Below are 13,620 nucleotides of genomic sequence, written 5' to 3' on the forward strand. Positions count from 1 at the left end.
CTGGTTACTTAATTCTGTTCTGCTGAGTAATGAATTAATTTAAATGATGTTGATCAAACAGTTCCTGTGAGTGCAGCATGACAGTCGGCTTTGGGAGAAGCTGGCTTAACTGATAAGACAAGAGTTTAATATCTGCAAGGTAATAAAGAGCCACCTCTCCAGTCTAGTGTTACCAATATTTTTTTGTGTGAAATGTATGTTATTAAAACAACTAGCAGCATCTGAATTAAAATGACAGTTTGATGGATGACTAGTGAAGTGGAATAGGAGTTCGTTTGCAGTTCTTTCAGCTGGCTGTGGGAATTCTGCCTTGCAGGCAGTCAGCTTGGCAGCTGCATTGATCCTGCCTTTACGTGTGTTCTTAAATATCCCCCCAGAGAGGTGTGGCTCATAGGCTAGAAGAGTCAGAAGATGAGGTCCATACAATATTTAAAGCAGTAATGACTTCACATTATAACGCAAGGCCCAGCAGTGAACTCTAAATCGTGCAGGATAAATCCCAGGGCTGGAGAAACTCCAAATGATGGAGGACAGCATTAGTATTGAAAAGCCAATGGTAAGCAGAGCAGAGAACTTTACTTTCTCTGCTTCAAGTGCAAACTTTCATTCTTGTCCCCTCATCAATCTCACCAGTTTATGGCCCTACTGTATTTACATTTCAATTAAAATCATAAAATCAACTCTGGAAAGGAAAGCACATCGTGCCCACCATTGAAGCTGCTGTTAAACAGTAACCCCTAATTGCCAGCAATGGAAGCAGGGCGTTCAACCATGCAGAAACTGTTCAGCAAAACATAATAGGAGGAAAGGGTAATGATAGTAAAAGAGTCATCACAGACAAACATCATGCAGAATCTTATCAACATGTGCATTTGCTAATTCAGTGATGCTCACTTCTTTGGGATAATGTTTATGAACAGGCTCCACTTATTCTAATCAACTGTCTTATCGACTGTCTTTCATTTTGAACCAGCATAAAGTGTATAACCTTTCCTTTCCTGCAGAAATGACTGGGGAAATTGTTTCTTTTGGTCACTGTTTTTTTTGCAAGATTGTTTAGAAGGGTTTAGTGAATCTCAGTAATGACTAAGCTCACACGATCTAATCCTTAAACTTTTAAGCTGAGCATATTACAATAAAATGTTAAAAATTAAGAAGTATTTGGGTCATTTGGAAAATAATTCGATATAACCTCAAGCTGCTGCCAGACTGGAGATACTCAGAGGTTAGCTAGCCATTCTCTCACTTACATTATGTACTGACTGAGTGTTTCAGGGATGTTTGTTCAATACATTCAGTTCATGGTGCCTGCTCTTTTTGTCGTTTATATAAACACATATGTTAGGTTGTAGGAAAAGTCCTTGATTATTACAAGTGATACTATCCAGTACAAATTTTGTATTTGTTTCATCAGGAAACCTTTACTTTGCCCTTTAAAGCTTGGAGGTAGACTTTAAATTCCAATCTTCCTAATCCAACGATAAACTTGGCTGGGTCATTTTCCATTATCCCACTCAGGGTGGCTTCCTGATAAACTCTGGCTACTGCCAGGTATTTCCTTCTGCCGGTTTCCCCTGCCCTACTCGACTCCTGTCAATCAGACACAATTACATGTTAGCTCAAAGGTGGTGCCATTCAGACGAGACAATTGCTTCCTGTGTTAACTATCACTAGTACCAGAAAACCACCAAGAAAGGGAAACAGGAGGGCTGAGTGAAGGGCTCCATGCAAGCTCCTTTAGAGCAAGGGAGTTCTTCTCAAGACTTTTCAACTGGTATTTATCACTCCAGCAACACTATTAAAGCAGATTATCTGGTCAACAATTCATTACTTTTTTTTTCTTGTGAACTCATTGTTTGCAAATTTGCTGCAGTATTCCCATCAGGATTCAAAAGTGTTTCCATTCCTTCAAGTCCAGAACATCCTCAAAAGGACTAAATAAATGAGAGGCCCTCTTTCTTATCTACAATTGATTTGACCACGGAAGGGTCAAAAATTCCTTCCTTCTTCATCTTCTGCATTTTATTAGAGGATGCAGTGAGAAGCTCAACCTTCCAGCCCACTGAAATATTGTTGAGCGAAGACTACATGCTGGCACATATCAGGCTGGTGCCAATGTGAGGATGCTGAGGGGAAGGATCGCAGCCTAGAGCCCTTCTATTACTGGACATTGAGGGGCTGAGACTGAGAGGAAGTCCCCCAAACAGCAAAGGGGAGGAATAATGACAAGATGCTACAGTGCTGGAAATGGTACTAAATAGAGAACAAATATAACAATGTACATTGATGTAAATGTAGGGATATGCCACTAAGCATGTGAAAAGACTGAATGGTTTTCTCTTTTGTAAATCATTTATTGTGAATAAAGTTCATTAAAAAAATCAATAGAGGTGAGAATTCTTTTGGTGTGACTATCAATATAATTCATGAACTTTGTGGGGTCACTGTAGACAAAGGACTTGACTGGAAGATACCCCTGGTCACTTGGCTGAACCAGATTTAATTCCAGTATGACGTGCCGGTGCAGATAGATGGTTGGTAACTTGGACTGGAGCATCCATTCATTATAAAACATGTCCCAATTTCACATTCACCCAACAGGATTCCATGTCTGTGATCTTCTCTACTGGACCCCTACCCTTGCTTTGAAAATAATAATTTCCTTCACAATCTTTTGACATTAGTTCTTGCTATGACTGCACAAATGTCACCTGTTGGCTAATAAATAAACAAACTAAAAGCAGTCATGATATGACAGGATATCTCTAGCATGTTGCTTGGAGGTAAAGGCAGAACAATTGGTTTTTACTTTCTTGGGGTCAGGTACTATTATCTGAAGATTCAGCTAAAGCATTCTTCTACTTGGAATGAATTTCACAGCCCACAAATGATCAGCAAGCCACTTGTTTGCAATCGGCAAAGAAAAGAATGCTGTGGAGGTTTTTGCTTTGTTCAGCTTTGGACACAAGTATCAAAATATCATCTTACAGACCACGAATTCTATCAATAATTCATTGGAAGGTACAACGAAATACCTACTGCTTAAAATGCCTCTTATGTCACCTGACATCAATGTTGGTGGTGACCACTACAATACTGCAGCTTTTGTCTCCCAGTGCCAACAATCGGAACTGAGGTTCAAACATTGTGCTGTCTGTAAGGAATTTGTATGTTCTCCCCATGTCTAGGGGGCTTTCCCCAGATGCTCTGGTTTCCTCCCTCCACTCAAAATGTACTGGGTTAATTGGTGGCACGGACTCGTAGGATGAAATGGTCTGTTACAGTGCAGTATGTCTAAATAAAAAAGAATGAAATAACATTTAAAATATAATTTTAAAAAATTAGAAATTTACAAAGGTTAACACACAGATTTCATTCCACCTGTAAAATAAATGGTGGTATGTTATTTCATGATGAGCTCATTTTCAATGTGTATTATGTTCATATTTCATTCCTTTGCTTTACAGTATGAAGTAAACATGTTCAACATTCATACTTGAGATGTACAGATATTCCTGGATTCCAGCGGACAACCATCTTTCCACTTTTACTCACCCTTCTGCCTTAAATTTTGTGAAGAAAGCTGCAACTGAGGGCAGCACTAAGTATCAAAGCTAACTCTGTCATTACTGTGCAATCGCAGAGAGATTTAAAGGAAATTATGAATTCACTGGAGGGAGTTGGTCAGTGTTCAGTTGGCAAGTGCTTTTAATACCAAGCTGGTGTAACTTTATTCACTAACAGACCAAGATACATTGTTCAGGATATGAAACCGATGCCATATTCAGCAGGAGTGGTGGTACAGCCAGGTTTGGCTGAATGGTTCATTCTGCTGTGCCAAGTTTACAGCCCAACTGAACGGGGATAATTTTCCTCAATTCAGTCCTAAATGACCAGCTCCACAGTCTTGAGATAATGATTCTTAGCACTGGATTTCCAGGCATGAGAAACAATATTCCATCCTCACCCTTGCCTTTTGTTCTTGGTGTCATAATGCATGACCCCCAAAAATAGTGTATTCATATCTTTTGTATGGAGCAGGTTGTCAAATTTGATTGATTCATGTGCTCTATTCACTTTGCAGTGAAATTGTAAGTATTGGATTTCTTATGCTTATCACCGACTGTCTTTTACTTATATTCACGAGACAGCTGAGCGTATTTTATAAACGCTCTCCTTCATAATGAAAAAACATGGCTCTTATTCTTAACCCAGAATGGTATTTAACCATTTCTCATACCTTCAAGAGACTAAAGTTAGGTTCCTGTTTTAATCATAAAGGGATATATCCTGTAACCATTTTACTGATTACAACTGGAGAAATGTAGATGGATACATATACATAGGATGTTTTGGTTTTTGATTCCTTTCAGACATACACAAGCCTGCTGCTTGGTGGAGCCTGCATAATGCACAGGAATTCATCAACCTCCTGAACGTGCTTAATTATCCATGAGGTCAATACCTTATTTCCACCTTTCTTTCTGAGATCTCATATTTGTCATCAATGAAAGCTTTCAGTTGTTACAAGTTAGCATAACAAGGAACTTGTTTTCCCTGCTGGAGTCTGAATGAATACACGACTGTTATATCTTGATAAAAATCGAATTTAAAACATGAAATGAAGAGGGAATTATTTTGAAAACAAAAACTGAAATTGCTTGAAATATTGCAACAGAAATAAAGAATCTAAATTTATACACGTCTTATGTTCAGAACATCCCATGGCACTTTGTAGTCATTCAAGTATTTTAGATGGTCAATTTTGCAATTTAGATGCTATGGATGTTACACGGCATCAATGTGATTAGGATCCAAAAATCAGTTTTGGGATTTGAGTTGATGAATAAACTTTGGCTAGTTGGGGGTCATGCATTATGACACCAAGAACAAAAAGTAAGGGAGACAATGGAATATTGTTTCTCATGCCTGCAAATCCAGTGCTAAGAATCATTATCTCAAGACTGTGGAGCTGGTCATTTAGGACTTAATTGAGGAAAATTATCCTCGTTCAGTTGGGCTGTAAGCTTGGCACAGCAGAATGAACAATTCATCCAAACCAGGCAGTACCACCACTCCTACTGAATATGGCATCGGCTTCATATCCTGAACAACGTATCTTGGTCTGTTAGTGAATAAAGTTACACCAGCTTAGTATTGAAAGCACTTACCAACTGAACATTGACCAACTCCCTCCAGTGAATTCATAATTTCCTTTAGGTGCCACGAGACTTGCACCACCAGGTTCAGGAACATCTGCTACCTCTCCACCATCAGACCTCTCAACAACAAACTCAATTAAGAGACTTAATTAAGGACTCTTACTTCTGCACTTTAATGATTTTTTCTCTCTGTATTGCACAGTTAGTTTGATTACATTTCTTTATTTGTTTACATGTGCACAGATCTTCTTGAGTTCAGTTTTTGCACAACCAATAAGTGGTAATTCTGCCTCACCCGCAGGAAAAAAAGAATCTCAGGGTTGTATGTGATGTCACGTCCAATAAATCTGACAATAAATCTGAACTTTGTTCAATTTCCTTCTTCATGGAGTGTTTTAGGCCCTTCTACTTTTACCACAGGATAGAGCTTTGGTTTAAAAAACCAATTTTAATGGCAGAACTTTATAGGCTTTTTTTTTTGATTATCTCACTCAAAATAGCAATATATCCAAATACAATCCTGAATAATGTTTTCCTTTAACTCCCCTGCACTGCATAATTGTGGTGATACCACTATATTACTATTGGTTACTATCTCTGTGTATGGCTGGCCCACCTCTGTGCTGACTGTACAAGTAGCTCCCCCTCTCCCTGGGAACCCCCTAATAAAGGCTGTTACATCCTGACTCCTCCCCCAGTATGAGCTCTGGACTCAGGTCAACCAACATGAGTCTACATGCAGTTTTAAGCAATTAAAAGCCTATCATTTTGGGAACTTCTAGTCTTTGGAGTTATTGATGGTGCATCAATCTTAATTGTTTTCATTTTTTTTTCCTTGTTTGCTGAGGCCGGACAACCTTGAAATTGATCCGTGAGCACCCAAAGCTTCGGCCAAATTTGAGCTCTGGCTACACTGCTTCAACAACTTCCTACTGGCATCTACCAACGGCATTCAATCAGAAGAAGATAAACTATGTCTGCTATTCTCACGAGTCAGCCATCATGTGTACCCGATAATCAGGGTTGTGCAAGATTCACAGCAGCCTTGGAAAAGTTGAAAGGCCAATACCTGGCTGGGGTGAATGAGATCTATGCGAGGCACCTCCGGGCAACATTGAAGCAGCAACCTGGGGAGCTGATTAACGAGTATGTTCAAGACCTGCGTGAACTCAGGCGAGGCTGCAGTTGCAGGGGTTTCTCGGCAGATAATTATATTGATCAACTCAGCCGGGATGCCTGTGTAGCAGGAGTATGATTGGATTATATTCACCAGAGACTGTTGGAGGAACAGGGTGGTCTGAATCTGCAGAGAACCATCGACCTCGCCAAAGCGCTAGAAGTAGCCATCCACAACGCAGATTCCTTCTTCTTTGGCAATAGAGCCAGCCTCATGGCGGGGACACAGGCACCACCCAGGATCCCAGGCCGCTGCGAGGCAAGCGTTCTTCAACCTTTTCAAGGCTGTCACCACTACCGCTGAACACACCAAGTCCTACTTCTGTGGCCAGCAGAAGCATCACTGCAAGTGCTGCACTGCCCGTGATGTGGTCTGCTCAGGCTGCAGGAAGAAGGTCATTACACAAAAACCTGTAAGTCAAAGACTCCTTCTCTCCTTAGCAGCGCAGCGTGCGAGGAGTGGGGGAAGCCACCATGGATGATGTTACTTCCGGCGTCACTTCCAGCATCGTGTGCGAGTTACGGAAGCTGCCATCTTGGCCGGTGTTATTCCTGGCCACGAGCAACAACACTGTGTGCATGCCATGGGGGCCGTATTCTCCAGCGTCATCTTACCGAACAAACTCGAACACACTCAGCCATAGCAGTAATTCAGACAATGACCTGGTATTAGCTTCAGTCACAATTGACCAGAAGAGCCCTCACCAACTAGCCCATGCAACGATAGACATCGAGGTAAACGGTCGCACAGTGAACTGCCTGTTTGATACTGAGAGCACGGAGAGTTTTATACACCCCAACACGGTTCAGATCTATTCCTTCGTGGTGCACCTGGCAACATACTGAATTTCCATGGCCTCAAAATCCCAATCAGCAGAGACCCATGGCAGTTGTGTGGCCATGTGTGGCACAAAGTATAAAAAAATGTAGATTTCTAATAATGCCGCACCTCTGCACGCCCATGTTACAGGGGTTAGACTTCCAATCCCAGCTCAGGAGCATCACCATGGAGTATGATGGGTCCCATCCTCCCACGGTCTACAACAACCACCCGCCCTCCCCTCCACCACAGCTGAGATGCGGGCTTTCCACATTCCGGGTCCCCTCCCTGCACCTATTCACAACCTACTGAGAGCAGGCAATACAGTTCATCAAGTCAGAAGTGTAACAGCTTTTGACTGAGGGGATTATTGAACCCAACACAAGCTCCTTGAGGGCTCAGGAGGTAATGGTCAGGAGTGGTGATCGACTATAGCCAAACTATTAACCGTTTCATGCAGCTGGTCGCTCACCCCTCCCCCTGAATCGCCAATATGGTGAATCAGATTATCAGATTCTCCACTAGCTCCCCATACCTCAAGAGGTCCGCCAGAACACCACGTTCAAGGCGGACATCTGCCTTTGTGAACTTTGGGGTCACAAATCTTGTCTCCGTCTTTCAGAGGGAGGTGGATTGAATGGTGGATGAGCACAGACTCTGGACCACATTCCCCTACTTAGACAATGTCAATATCTGCAGGACCATGACAACAACTTGGGCAAAGTCCTTCAAACAGCCAAAATCCTGAACTCACTTATAACAAAAACAAGGGCATATTCCGCACTTCACAACTGGCTATCCTCGTATAGTGAACTGGGATTCACTAGACGTGTCCTGTACTGATGACTGGTCCCGACTCCCGGCTCCTCCCCCTGGGAGTTATATATATCCCTGGTTTCTTGCCTAAACCCTGAACCCCTCTGAAGCCTGTTCCTGAACGCTCTCTGTGTTGTAAGCTAATAAAAGCGTTTGTTCTCTATCCAGTCGAGTGTGAGTTTTTATCTATGCTCCAATTTTATTAGCTTACAAACAAGGATGGAGGCATTACTCAACCCCAGTATGTTGTTAATAGACCCCCAGAGCCCCGACGCGGCTGAGGAGTTTGCATATTTGCTAGACTGCTTCCAGGCCTATCTGAACGCGACCAGCGACGTCTTCCACATGGACGTCTTTCACTCAGATGAGCTTCGGAGGAACGAAGGGGTAGGTAGTCATCAGAGACTGCCAGACGTATGAAGCCGCCATCTGGGCACTGAAGCTCCACTGTATGAAGGCCCCGAACGAGGTTCAAGTGAGGCACTGGCTCGCCCTACGGCACCAATGGCCCAGAGAGACGGTTGACGACTACCTGCTGGATCTGCGGACACTGAATAAGGAATGCAGGTCTGAGGTCACTTTGGGCTGCATCTGGGAAGATGAACAGATCTGGTGCACTCTAGTTGCAGAGTTCCACTCGAGGAACACGAGTCAGCGACTGTTCTTGTTGGGAAGGAAGGACCTCGCTAGCCACATTGAGCTGGAGAAATCACTGGAACAGGCCAGTCTTGAGAATGACGACCTTGAGGCCAGCGAATTCGTGCTCTCGGGTGAGCACCTCCAAGGACCAGCTGCTCCTGCTATGGTGGCCCCCAATCTAATGACTGCCGCTTCCCGAGCGTGGTAGTGATTTTTCTGCGGCAAGAAACAGCGAACCTGTGCCCACTGCCCGGCCAAAGAGTCAGCGTGCTCCAACCTTGGCAAGATGGGACATTGGGCAAGGGTCTGCCACTTGAAGAGTGGTCTGGGGAAGTCCTTGGCCTGTACCACTCCTGGATCTGATTCCAGCCCCAAGCCATCTGCCCTGGACATGCCTGAGATCATCTGTTGTGCAACCTGTTGCCTAAGGAAATGGTGTGTAAAGGCTCAGTGGCCATCTTGCAGCAGCCCGATTCTGAATTCAGCGCCATCATCATCGTCAGAGGAGGAAGGAGGTGCGGCCATCTTGCCGCGCCACGAGATCAGCACCATTTTATCTGTACAGGTTGACTCAGGACAGAGGGAGCCATTCGAGGGAAGAACATGGCATCTCCGGCAACCTGGCACCTCGGCTGCGTGGTGGATCATGGACCCTGACCACATGTACCCCCCTTTGGAATTCCCACTGACCCACAGCCTCAAGGCTCTGTAAAGGTGCCTGGGGTTCTCTTTGTATTATGCCCAGTGGATTCCCAATTTTGCAGGCCTGGCTCCAGGTAAAAGCCATCTCTTTTCCCCTGTCATCAGAGGCCTGGGAGGCCTTCACCCATGTCAAACTAGACATCATCAAGGCCACCATGCATGCCATGGATGAATCCACCCATTTCAGGTGGAGAGCGATGTCTCTGATTTTGCCTTGGCTGCCATTCTTAACCAAGCAGGCAGACCTGTGCCCTATCTCTCCTTCACCCACCAGGGCCCCGAACTCTGACATTCCTCCATGGAGAAAGAGGCCCAGGGAATTGTTGAGGGTGTGTGACATTGAAGGCACTACCTGGCCAGGAAAAGGTTTACCATGTTGACTGATCAACGTGCAGTCACTTTTATGTTTAATAATAAGTAGTAGAGTAAAGTCAAGAACAACAAAATTTTGAGGTGGAGAATCAAACTCTCCACCTACAACTATCACAGCTTGTACCAGCCTGGGAAGCTTAACGAACTTTGCAATGCCCTGTCCCAGGGGACAGCGCAAACTCCAGCTGACTACAAACCCTCCATAATGACCTCTGCCACCCCGGGGTCACCAAGCTTTTCTACTTTGTTAAAGTACAAAATCTCCCCTACTCTATTGAAGATAACATGGTGTTGACCAGAAACTGCCGGGTCTGCATGGAGTGCAAACCACACATCTAATGGCTGGACAAGTCACACTTGATAAGAGCTACCCAACCTTTTGAAAGTCTCAGTATGGATTCCTCCACTAACCGTAACGTGTACTTCCTCAACATTATTGACGAGTACTCCCACTTCCCCTTTTCCATCTCCTACCTGGACACGACCACCGCCACCATCGTGAAAGGACTGTGCAACATCTTTACCCTATTCGGGTACCCAAAGCTACGTTCACAGCAACTGTGGGCTCTCCTTCATGAGTTTCAAGTTGCATCAGTACCTGTTGATGAGGGGCATCACAATCAGTTGGACCACTAGTTACAATGCCTAGAGCGCCACTGTTTGGAAGGCAGACCTCTTAGCACTGGTCAAAAGGCCTACCTATCTCCCACTGGCAGGAGGTCTTCCCCAAGGCACTCCATGCCATTAGGTCCATCCTATGCACTGCCACCAATGCCACCCCCACATGAAAGACTGTTTTCCTTCCGCAGGAAGTCTACTTTGGGGGTCTACGCTGCCATCCTGGTTGACGTCCCCAGGACCAGTCCTGTTCTGAAGACACATGAGGAGTCATGAGTCTGACTTTCTGGTCAAAAGGGTCCATCTCCTTCATGCAAACCCCCAATATGCCTACATTGCATACCTGGATGGGCGAGAGGATATTGTCTCCATCCGTGAACTAGTGTGCGCAGAAGACCCCAGGAACTCCACAGACCACCCAGTATGGCTTTTTCCCATGATCACTGGACATATGCCAGCCCTAAACCCTGCCCCAGTTGCTTCATCTCAGCCACCATTCAACCAGCCCACAGACACTCAGCCCGCCAATGCGCATCACACCACCCAGGAACTGGCAGCTGATCCACAGCCTCCACTACGGTGGTCGCAGAGACAGATGAAACAACCGAACTGACTGAACCTGTGATGAACACTAAACACAAATTTGCCCCGTTGGACCTTTTGTTTAAAAAAAGAGGTGGTGAATGTGATGATACCTTGACGAGTACTCCCACTTCCCCTTTGCCATCCCCTACCTAGACCATGATTACGATTGGTTACTATCTCTGTGCGTATGGGTGGCCCGTCTCCTTGCTGACTGTACCAGTAGCTCCTCCCCTGGGAACCCCCAATAAAGGCTGTTACACCCTGACTCCTCCCCCAGTGTGAGCTCTGGACTCAGGCCAACAACAAGTGTACATACAATTTTATGCAATTAAAAGCCTATCATTTTGGCAAGTTCTAGTCTTTGGAGTTATTGATGGTGCATCAATAATAAACCCATTAAAGAACTAGCCAAAATTCATTGTAAGATAAACAACTGTGTGTGCGTTGTGCTCTGGCTGGAATCACAATCACTTATATCTAATAGAAAACAGGGATGCAAGCAAATCTTCGGTGCACAGCTTAGCATCTAGCTTCACTGAGTCACAGAGAGATGCTTCAGAAAGGACTGCATCCTCAGGGTATTGAACCTTCAAAAGGCCTTATCATTTTAAATAATCTTTAGGGAAAGAAGTTTCTTGCAGTCGGATTAATTCTTTTTAAAAAATTATAATTTCAGGATTGTTCATTTTAAATGATTTTCACCTACTGACCAATGTGTTCACAGAACAGTAATCAAACTGTCCTTACATTTATTAAAAAGCATTTTTTTGGGAATCCCCAAGGTGGACGTTTCTTTCAATTTTTTTTTGAAATGCTAGTCCAGCCTCCCTTTGGTTTTAATTGCATCTTATTCCTTTTTGCAAGCTGGTTTCTCATAAGATTTCTTGATAACATTCCTGTTTCAATATTATGTGTTAAAGCATTAAATTGGAAGATATTCTCAGTATAACATGTGTGACAATATTGTGAGCCTGCTTTTTTAAGATACATTTATAATGTTATAGTCCATGACCCACAAAGCAAATCTTCCTCAGCCATCACAGAAGCTTCACTGATCAGTAGCCAGAACCATTAAGGTATGGTGTTTCAATGGTCTGGGCTTATTAGCTGTGGCCTCTAATTCTAATAATTCAGATCATCATATTTGGTTTCTTCCCCATGTCATTGTAATCAGCATTCAATTCAATTCTTAAGCATGTTCTTAAGCAGAATGAATTTACTGATGACTTGAATCACTTTGAGTTTTGAACATGACTAACTGGGTTAGTTCTCTGTATTTAAGTGAATCAGTGCCCTGACATTGAGTGCTTTTGATATGGGCACCCTATGTTACCAGACTGTGGGAGTGACAGTGACATTTGATGCTCTGACATTGATTTAGGCCTCCTCAAACCTCTGACTAACAGAACACTGTCTTCCTGCTAATTGGGATGTAAATTTTGAACAGTGGTTTTCAAGTTTCCACCCCCCCCCCCCCAACTCACATTCCACCTTAAGTAATCCCTATGCCATCGGTGCTCTGCGATTAGTAAAGGATTGCTTAAGGTGATATGTGAGTGGGAAGGGAAGGCTGAGAATCACTGTTCTAGACCCAATTGTTACTGAAATATTTTGCTTGAGAAAAATTGTTATTGGCCCATTTCCTTTGGAGTTATGAAACCGTGCATGTAACGAGTCAATTGGGTAAGATTAAAACAGTGGTTTTCAAACTTTTTTCTTTCCACCCACATACCACCTTAAGCAATACCTTACTAATCACAGAGCACTTATGGCATAGGGATTGTTTAAAGAAGAATGTGAGTTTAAGGGGACAGTTTGAAAACCACTGATTTAGAACATAGAACATTACAGCACAGTACAGGCCCTTCAGCCCACAATGTTGTGCTGACCAATGTAAACGTAATCCACAACAATTTAATCCTTCTGTACTTCAGATCCATAATCCTTTATTCTTCTTACATCCATGAGCCAAAAAAGTTTTGCTTATGTTGAGTGCTTGGCCTCAGTAGCACCAGTAAGGTTAAGACTTGAAAGCAAATCGACCATTGGGGTGAGGTAACATATAAGCTCCCAAATCACCACGGTTTCAGACCAAAAAAGCAGGGGAGCACAGAGAGATTTTTTTTGCATGTATTTGGGGCTGGAGTACTTGAGTTAGTGAATGGGACCAGCAGCCTGCTCGGGTTTGAGGATCTCTTTGAATGTTCCTGCTTCCAACAGCATCTTTGGCTGGGCTCTTGGCATAGCTGAAAAACACTGAATTAGCATATCAAGTAGCATGTGCTAACTACCCTAATCCTGGCCTGTGGGAGAGAGATGCTGCAAAGACTTTGTCAAAGAAACAGTACATCAATGTCCACCAGTTACCCAGTTCCATCCAGTGGGAGGTTCTGAAAATGGAACCCATATGTTCAGGGTCTCATTATCTGGCAACACCCATGAAATATCAAAATCAACTTCAACTATGATGCACAATTACTTAGACCAAAGGATGCCTTTACTATAATATAATTGAGAATGCAAACATTAGAAGATGCTCCACAGTCCCTTCAACATGCTTTCTTCAAAGATCCTCCGAGATAGTGACTCCCAAAAACTTAAACTTGCTCAGCCTCTCCTCCTTTGATCCCCCACTGATCACTGGATTGTATACATCTGGCTTTCCCTTCCTAAAGTCAACAATCAGCTCCTTAATACATTGAATGCATCAAATGGTGAAATCCTAAATCA

Source organism: Narcine bancroftii, chromosome 4 (assembly GCF_036971445.1).
Source record: "Narcine bancroftii isolate sNarBan1 chromosome 4, sNarBan1.hap1, whole genome shotgun sequence".
Taxonomy (NCBI): domain Eukaryota; kingdom Metazoa; phylum Chordata; class Chondrichthyes; order Torpediniformes; family Narcinidae; genus Narcine; species Narcine bancroftii.